Source organism: Neltuma alba, unplaced genomic scaffold (genome assembly GCF_004799145.2).
Source record: "Neltuma alba isolate B1F8T4 unplaced genomic scaffold, ASM479914v2 tig00013182_pilon, whole genome shotgun sequence".
Lineage (NCBI taxonomy): Eukaryota > Viridiplantae > Streptophyta > Magnoliopsida > Fabales > Fabaceae > Neltuma > Neltuma alba.
Window position 1 is genome coordinate 183,603 of NW_021637492.1, and position 10,404 is coordinate 194,006.

A 10,404-nucleotide genomic window follows, 5' to 3' on the forward strand; every position below is an offset into this window, starting at 1 on the left:
TATTTAATCGTTTCACTCAGTTATCACACATACACACACATACACGTGTATTTTAATTAGTTTGATACGCACACGCACATGTAGATGTATCAACATCATCCATACTGGGGGGGGGGGGGACTAGTATTTCAAGTCATTTTCCATATTATTCTTTAAGAACATTATCAGACAGCCAGACTTTACTTATCCTGAAGCACTGGTCATCACATGACAATCCTCTATAACCCGTCCTATTATTCTGGTCATCACTAGTAGAAGAGCTGCTCACACACTGGTCTGAGCATAATGACTAGCGTTTCTACTGGAAGATTGATATGGTATATTTCTCCTTCCTTGGTTCTGTCTCCTCTATCTATCATGGGTACAGCTGCTACAAACATTCTGACTTCCACAACAGGAACTACCCGTCCTGGAGGTGGCAGGTCAACGAGGCAAACGGGACAAGAGTTATGCTGAAGCAACGAAGGAACAATACGGTCAAAGTGATAAATATGGTTACAAGGCATTTGCCTAGCCTCAGAGCCTAGCTCGAATTTTTCTTGACAGACCGGATAGTGTGAATCAGAGCGAAGATGCGCTTGCATGATCTTAATGGTAGCCATTGCATCAATTAAAGAATGTGAGGCTGGAGGAAGACCTCTATGATCATTCATGGTGAGCTGGTGAATAAATGCTTCCAGTCCAGGGGCTATCAATAAACCACCAAAATCAATAGGCCTAGGTTCCCCTCCACTACCACGAAACATGAAAGAAGGGCCAGAATTGAAAAAATCCTGACTCCATTCAAGAAACAGGGCAGTATCAGACCTTTGTCTAACATCAATGTTGGGAATTGCCCAGCTATTCTCTGCCTCATGGAATTGTCAAAAGCACCCACAAGCCCAAATCTTGGTTCAGAAACTCTCTGAGCCATAAAGGCATGTATGGCATAAAAAAGATCAGGCATGTGGAGAAACTCTTCAAGAGCGTCATACAGTTGAAACTCATGCCTCTAATTAAGATCTTGCACGAAGCTTCATGACAGTAAGGGCAAATGACTTCTATCTCTTCATGCGCAATCGGATGTCCATACTCATACCACCAGTGTGTTGCTCCACTTGGCATCCTGCAGCTAAAAACCTATGTGCTGCGCCAGATTATATTGTTATCCATGTAATAGCAACCAAATTAAAAATTTATAAAATAAATGTCAATAAAAAGGAATTAATTTAGAAGATTCATCATGCCATTGCCTCAGCTAGTTACAAGTCCTTTTTGGCATACCACTGGAATTTTCATCCATGAGACCCAAGGGAGCAAGTTATCATGACCATTCTATTTCCAGGTATTTTAATAAATATAGGCACAAGAGAAACTATGAAGCGCAAGTTCCACAGGAGAAGGTGATCCAATTCAAATAATGTAATTGACACACACAAGCGCGCACACAGAGCACTATAAATATCAACACCCTTGTATATTTCCTCACATCAAATGCTCAGTTCTTGCCATAACAAATGCCCATGTGTTCATCATTTGTTGATATATTTTATAATTTATTCAACGAAGCAGCGCCTACACCTATGACAATTTTGAAGCTTTCAAGTTACACCTCACAATTAATATGAGCAGCTTTTGGATTGAGGAGAATGAGCAGGAACAAATGGAAGTTCCTTTTCAAAAAAAAAAAAAAACAATTTGATTCTGGAATGTACCATTTATTTATTTTTATGATTTGAGAAAAGAGCAATTATGGGAATATTGGAAGGAGTGGGATATAGACATTGAAGCAGACCAACTTTACAATCCTCACTCACCAAGAAATCAAAAGGAAATCAATCAACAAACTATTCTTGGTTAAAAAAATGTCAAAAACAAACAATATTCATGAATGTTAAGTTTTTTTTTTGGGTCATTAGAGAATTAGAAAAGATCAACAGATTGGGTGGAAAATAAAATGGGTCCTCTTATTCTGGCCGTCCTTACCTCCTTGTTTTTCTTTTTCTTTCATCCGCATATGAAAGAAATTTGGTAAGAAGTTGAATTTTTTGGGTCATTAGAGAATTAGAAAAGATCAACAGATTGGGTGGAAAGTAAAATGGGTCCTCTTATTCTGGCCGTCCTTACCTCCTTGTTTTTCTTTTTCTTTCATCCGCATATGAAAGAAATTTGGTAAGAAGTTGAATTTTTGTGAGAAGGATGAAAGATACTTAGAAAGCATCCTGGTTGTTATATGCAACTTCAATAAAACACCCAAAATTTGGTTGGCTTTATCATAATTCTGCAAGAATAATATAGAATCCATCTGCATATGTTTCTTCATAATGACAAGAAAGAAAAAGGCTACTGATCATCATCATAATGAAGGGACTAAATATAAACTCAAGTTCTCATCAAATTTGCATCAATTGCTGCAGTACACTAAGTAAAGTATCAAATTCGTTTCACTCAGCTATCGCATATATTTTAATTAATTTCAGATCAATCATCAATAACGTTATTAGATAGGCAGACTATGCTTATCCAGAAGCATCGGTGATAAATGACAATCCTTTATAATCCCTCCTACTATTCTAGTCATAATGTTTGAACTGAAAGATTAGATTGGCCACCAAGCTATTAGTGGATCTCTCTTCCCTAGGTTCTGTCTGTTGGGTTCCCGTCTCCTTAAGCTATCACGGTTACTACTGCGACTGACATTCCTTCTTCCACGTGTTCTACCATGGAAATTACCCTGTCTTAGAGGTGGCAGCTCAAGACAAGATTTATGCTGAACCAACAAATTAAGCTATCACGGTTACTGCTGCGACTGACATTCCTTCTTCCACGTGTTCTACCATGGAAATTACCCTGTCTTAGAGGTGGCAGCTCAAGACAAGATTTATGCTGAACCAACAAATTAAAGGAACAACATAGTCAGAGTGATAAATATGATTATCACAATAAGATATCTTCACAAATTACAGAGTATGAAATCACAATTAAAGTACAACACGGTTATCACAATGACAGAAGTAGAGAAAATGAAATAAATATGAGAAACATATCTCATACTATCATGCGCATCAAATTAATACTCATCACAAGCTAAAAACTCTGTTATTAAATGCTTGAGAAAGATTAATTAAAATTAATATCAGAAACACCAACCTCTGCTTGTGTTAACTTGTTGAAACCGGGATTGCCCCAATCCTGCATCTCTTCTGTAGATGGCACCCACCACCCACATTTCAATTGTGGGCTCTTAGAATATTGACAAGTGACGCTAAGTTTGATGTGAAGACAATTATTATTTCCTCTTAAATGTTGCCAACATGTTTTCTCATTGAAATCCAAAAGCATTAGGCAGAGGAGAGGCTGCCAAGCGTACACAAGTGAAATTTCATTCTCCCATTGTTTGCAAATATAATAATCTTCACGAGCTTTACAACTCCATGAAATGATAAGTTTATCACAGGTTGACTTGTCTTTTATTTCCAGGCATACAGCAAGTCCAGACCATTTACTTGCACAGAAATATGGAGGGACGTCCACCACTAATTCATATTCCGAAGTACCACTTTCATTTGAAGGAATAGAGCCTCTGTTTGGAAACCATGAAGCTATCTCAGATTTTGGCATTATTGCAAGAAAATCTGCCTCGGGTAGATATCTCGACTGTAAGAAAATTAATATAACTTTCATTGCCAGTGGTTACTTCGAAAATGAGAATGAAGAATACAGAGGAAGACATCACAAACACTTATACCTGAATGGACTGGAGCATTCTTTTCTCATAATTAGTTTGATGGCAATACTAAAACAAGGAATAAAAAATCATATTATATGTATATAGTTAAAAGAAAAGGATAAATAAATCGACATATTTAGAAGTTATAGTTAAACATACCTCGAGGTCAAGTGATGAAACTAGATTCCACATTCCATCTGATGATAAAGGCTCCATCGAGTCACAACCAGTTGCATATAATTGAAGTAACCTTGGTGGGAGTTTAGGCAGCGACTTAAGCCTCTCACAGTTATTCAAATAAAGATGAAGTAGTTGGAAAAGATTTGAGAAGCACAAGTTTAAAGCTAACGTGGTTAATGATGTTGAATTAAAGCTAGACATTTGAAGAACAAGTTTTCGGGGGCCTCTTAGATTCAAATCTCTAAGACCAGACAAGAATCCAAGTGATTCTGGAAGTTTGGTTATAGCAGTTTTTCTTGCATCAAGCATTGTTAATTTTTTCATACATTCCCCAAATTCTGGAAGAGTTGAAAGTTTATCACGCCAACTAATATCTAACTTTATCAAAGAGTTCATTTCCAATGTTTCCGGAAGGATTTCAAGACTGGTACAACACGTCAAGTTCCCTTCAACAAGCTTTTTCAACTCTCAAAGTGAATGATGAACCGTAATGAGAGATGAGCACCCTTCAAGATTCAATTTTTTGAGGTTTGGAATTTCTGAGAAGTCCGAGGTTTCAACCAAATGTTTGGAATTGCTTAGATTAATAAGCTTCAACTTCTTCATACGCTGATCAAATGTATAAAAATGTAGGAGAATTAGTCTCACAAAACAATTGTATCGGTATCAATACAAATATGCAAGAAAACAATGAGGTATGAAGTGTTTCACCTGCATGCCATCACAGAGTTTTATTTTGCTAAGAGGCATTTGAATGTGGATTTTAGGAGAATAGTGAATAAATTGTAAGCGACATGAATCATTCCTCTCATCTACCTGCGGCAAACACAGGTGTCAATAACATAATCTTATTACTTACCATAATAAACTAGAAAAAAGGGGACAATGAAAAGAACCATAATTATGAGACGAAGTGAATCTTGGAAACCTTCAATTTGGCTAGAAACACCCTCCCCTGTTTCCAATTTTGAAAGAGAATCGGATCCAAGTCCCATGCATAATTACAAGTTAGTACACAAAACTATATGACTTGGCTAGACAAATTAGATAAATTGATTTAATATTGATGATATCAAGCAGCAATAGAATATTTTGGTATATAACATGTTGATATATCACTTGCAGGGAAACAGAGCATTTAAAAATAAAGTGAAATAAAAAGACATGCCTCAATGTGCGTGAGCAATTCGTTTATACGTTTACTTCGGTGTTGGTACTAAAAAATAAATAAAAAAATTTATCATAAGGATATGGTTATTTCAAGAAGAAGAAAGAGATAAGTAGTTCATAGTTAGGCAAACATAAACATATGTTTGTCATGAATTATATTTTTATGATGAAATCAAATTGCAGTACGAATATATAAATATATTTATGTATGTATGCACGCACGCACATAAAATTGGTGGAAGCCATTTAGTTTACCATGAGTAATTAAGTGGCTCATCTATTGATTACTTATTCTATTTGTTTATTGTGTATATAACATAATAGGAAATGTATCGTAAATAAAATTTTAGTTTCTTTGAAAAAATAATTGAAATTTAATAGGAAAATATGAGAGAAATTTGGAATATGATAATGTGAAAAAATTAAAAGGAAGAAGCAATAATTTGAGCCTTTTTAACTCATTTAATTTATTAAAAATAATAATCCCATTTTATCTGATGAATTCGTAATTTTAATGTTATTAACATTAGTTAAAATATTAAATATTAGATACGATTCATAAATCGTGGGTTATATGTTCTCCTTCTAATTAATCCGTATTATTACTCTATTGTTTGAAGTTGGTTACAGCAAAGCACGGAGGCAAAAGAAAATATTATATGTAAAGTTTGGCTATTAAACCTTTCTTTCCAATAAAAAGCCAAAAAAGAAAAGGAAAAAAAAATCTTAATCGGCCTCTGCTGTTATCCCAACCTGATAATTTGCCAAGTTGCAACAAAGTATCTCTCCATCTTTGAACCTTGTCTTTGCTTTTTTTGAACTTTCTTCATGTTTTGCTAAAGCTTTTCCGTAACTTTCTTCTTGATATCTTGCATCAGAAGGATTTAAATAAAAGAAGATTGGAAACACCTGTTGACCTGATAAACCTCTATTTTGTCTTGTTATTTTGTATCTTTTTGGGGGTTTTTATCAACTAAAATAAGTTAATTTGCATTTATTATTACTATTTTTAATTAATTAATAATTTTAGAAAATAGAGCAAAAAAGGGTATTTTTGTCATATCTTTATATTTGTTCTTAAATAATTATTTTGGGGCTTCATGATATTACATACTGTTAAATTATCTTGCAGGTTAATGAGGGCAAATTGAAATTAGAGGCTGAAAAGAAAATAAAATAAAAAAAATAAATCATAGAATAAAGGACCAGTGCACACCGTTTTGGGAGATGGCAATTTGGAGGTCATTTGATGGGTTTTTGAAAAAAGAAGGGGATTCGATCGTGGACAAGGAGGAGGAGGTAGCCGCCAATGTTAATCCATATATACGCCGCACACACAGACCTTTAGGAGGAGCCCTCACCGTCTTCTCTTCCCTGCATCTTTCCCATCAGCGACTCCATTTCTTTTATCCTCCTCCATCAACTCGTACGTCAACACTTCAGTCCTCCATCTCCACCGACAGCATTTTCTCCTTCTGCCATAACCACCGTCTGCGTTCTCCTTCTTCTTTCCTCCTCCAGCTTGACTAGCTTCATGGGTTCTGGGTGTTTCAGATGCGTTGAAGTTACGTTCAACTCCATGAGAGGCTGAGATTGCTGTGCTCTTTGGGATCGAAGTTAATGGCTTGAGCTTGGGAGCTACAAAGGGGAGTCTAAATCTAATCTTTAGTTTAAACTATATATTGATGATTTCTGGTTTGAAATTTGTTATGTGTAGTTTAGAACTTGGAATTGCTGGTTGTAATTCTTGGTTTGGATTAGAATTGTTGAGATTTGGATTGGTAATTTTAAGTTTGAGTACTTGGGTTTATAAATATATATTTAATTATATGGTTATGCCCTTGTTGATTCATTGTTAGTATGATTTTTATGCTAGTTGTGTAGAGATTATGCTTGAAGTGAATTTAACAAATAATTAGTGTTCTAGTTGAGCATTAATTTAAAAGGAATAATTTTTCTAAACCGATTCTTATCAATTGATTTACTCCCACATCATTAATCAAGCTAGGACAGTCATTAGTTCATTTCCAAAGAGCATTTCATCATTAAATTCCTTAAAATCCAAATTAATATTTTCACTTATCATTTTATTAAAAAGCAAAAAAAAATAGTAATTAGGATTTATCTAGTTTGCATTGTTTACAAAGTAGTTTTATTAAAGAAAATCAATTTTAAAACCCTCTCAATGTTTTTGGTACTTAGTTTAGCTTAGATTTCCAAATAAAAAGACTCCGTGAGAGAGACGATCCGGATTGTGCACTATATTGTATTTATATTCGGTTTTATCTTGATTTAACCCCAAAGCGACTAAAAAGGTTCAAATCATGACCCAAATTATTTTTACATTTAATAATCTCTTGAATTTCATCCAAACACCAAGTAGAATTTGCATATGATTTTTAGGAAGAACGACCATAGCAGAGAGAGAATTTTCAGTTGCCTTAAAAAAGTTGTTATATAACTTCCCCTCTCATCTCTATTCCTTCGTTATCTCTAAAAACTCTTAGGATGTGAAGGAAATAGAGGAGAGAAGAAGAGAAGGGAAATTTTAATAAATTTGATTTTAAAAATTAAAAAAGTAAGATTAAAAATTTTTGATTAATTTTTTTTAATCTTTTATCTTACTTATTCTCTTTATTAAAATTTTATAACTTCATTTTTTATTTTTTTTAAATCGAACTCATTAAAATTTTTTCTCATATTTCCTCTCAACCGTTTCCCTCTTACCAAGTATGGGGTTGTGCCACTTCTACATAAATGAGCGTGTAATATATATATTCCACTAACAACCACCCACCCACCTTATTATTTATACTCCTCCAATCCTTAATATAAAATTTATTTAATTAATTCGATTAGATTAAAAAAATTAAGTAAGTTAATTATAAGATATACTATATGTTTTTTCTCCTAAAATATCATAATCATTTTTCTTAATATTATTTTTCTTTTCCTATTTGATTATAGTTAAGAAAATATCAATAGCGATAATTTAAAAAAAAGTTAAATATGATAAATAAGTTTTACATTTAAGACCAAAATTAACTTAACAATTATGTCAAGTTTTATATTTAGTACTAAGATTAACTCAACAATTATGTCTTTGATTAAGGATAGGAGGAATAAATATTTTTGCTTTTTCTTTTTTTAATTTTCTCTCCTTACCGCTTCCCTTTTCCTAGCTCCACTTCCACTTCTCAGCTCTTAATTAGAACCTTACCTTTTGGGATATTGTGAAAGGTCGGGTCACTGCCAAATCTTCCACCTCTGCAATGGGTTGTGATTTCTTTGTGTGTGTATCCTTAAACTATATATACTCCCTAGTCCCACAACTACTAATTCTAAAACACCCTTTAAGAGAAATAACTTTTCCTTGTCATAACTTATAAATCACTTGACAGGATATTAATTAAGCTTATCAACTACTATATACACATTTAAAGTGATTAACGATAAAAGAAAATGTAATGCAAATTTGAAAATTTTCTGTTAGTATGAGCGAGTGAAGTCAAAAATATATTTCATCTTCAAATAATTTTAATAATTTAACTATAGTTTCTTGGTTCTAATCAAATGGTAAGGAAGTAATAATATAGTAAAATAAAACTCAAAATATTAAGGAGTAATAATGGTCAGCAAAAAAGATAAAAGAAAAAATGACAGAAAAATGATTGTCCAATTTAAAAATTTCTAAATAATTATTGAATAAGGAAAATTCCATTTCAGTCAAACATGACCACATAGGAATATATGTTGCGATTTGATAGAATGATTATATTGTTCTTACGAATTAGAAAACCCATTGTAAAAAATGGCTTTTCTTTAATTTTCTATAGATAAATAAGTCTCTTCCTCTTAATTTTCCATCAACGAAGCTCATTAAATACAACCTATTTATGTATGTCTTCACATTAATTCAATCCAATCATTTTTATAAATCGAGCTTATATCAAGATATATTTATCTAAACATTCACAATCTTATTATCCGTTAATTTAACCTTATTTTATGGTCAACTTTATTAATTTACTGACTCATGAACTAGATTAGAAGTGGATTTTGTTTAATTTAATTTAGGAAAAGTAATATTCGTTGTGAAACGTGAGAACCAAGGAGGATGAAGAAGAGGATAATGGAGCTCGAAAACCTTCAATAATTTAGATTAATTAACCCTCGTCCACCTGAAGACAACTGTCCTGCTTTGACGTTTAAAGAAGATACCGTTTGAGAAGAAGAAATTGCTAGTCAATGATAAAGAAAAGTCATGAAGCCATACTAAAGTAGGCCTTTGCCTTTCACTTTACAACTACACAAAGCCAAACAGAAAAGAAAGTTAAATATAGAAAATAGGTTTTGGTGGTTCTTTCGTCCACATCTCTCATTTATTTCAGTTCAGGTCTTTACATCACAGCAGTGAGCTTCGAGGAGAAAGCACAAGACTGTTTCTACAACTTTCGTAACAGTATATATTAATAATTGTATAATGAGCTTTATGTGATTATTTTACCCTCTGGTTTTAATGTCATACCTCCAATTCCTTTTCTTTGTTTTCCTGGGCTATTAGTTACATGATTATTTTGTTGTAGATGACGCTTTGCACAAAGATGAATTTTTTTATATCAAATATAACATTTTTCCTCTTGACTTCTGACCTCAAAATCATTTATAAATTAATTATTGAAAGACTATGTTCAATAACAAATCATTTATACGTTAATTAGTGAAGGACCATGTTCAATAACACATTCTAAAAAAAATTATGTCATTCGAAGTATAGCTTAAATTTCACGCAAACACCCAAAAGAATATACAACATGTAGGAAAGTAACTAATGTACAGAATTCATTACATACTTAATTGGTTGAGGAAATTTTCCAAATTTTAGAAAGAAAAAAAATTTTCCATCCACATTCGCTATCTTAAATCACTCCTATTTTTTGGTCAACTAATTAAGGGTTAAAATGTATACAGCAAAATGTTATAAAAAAAATGTATATAGCAAAATATTGTTTTCAATAACGTTTAATATTCTAAACTAAATTATGGATTATCTAGTATTCTAAAATATATTTCAGCAGCGTTCAGTATTCTAAAATAATTTTTTGTGTAATTTTGTTCTTAAAGATTTTTCTTGTCAGTAATAAGCACCCTAATTTTAAGATTTTTCAACTCCATGCATGAAATGACAAGTTTATCACTGGTTGACCGGTCTTTTATTTCTAGCTAGGCATTCAGTAAGTCTAGACCATTTACTTGCACGAAAGTACAAAATGATAGAAATGTTTTATATGAAATTAATAATATTTTCAAGATTTAGTTAGGTCTAGTTTTTTTCCTTAAATTTG

At 32.7% G+C, this 10,404-nt stretch overlaps 1 pseudogene; it reads right to left on the reverse strand.

Moving 5' to 3' along the window:
* Nucleotides 1-248: 248 nt before the first annotated feature.
* On the reverse strand, nucleotides 249-1,104 carry LOC114735207 (E3 ubiquitin-protein ligase RZF1-like; annotated as a pseudogene).
* Nucleotides 1,105-10,404: the final 9,300 nt, after the last annotated feature.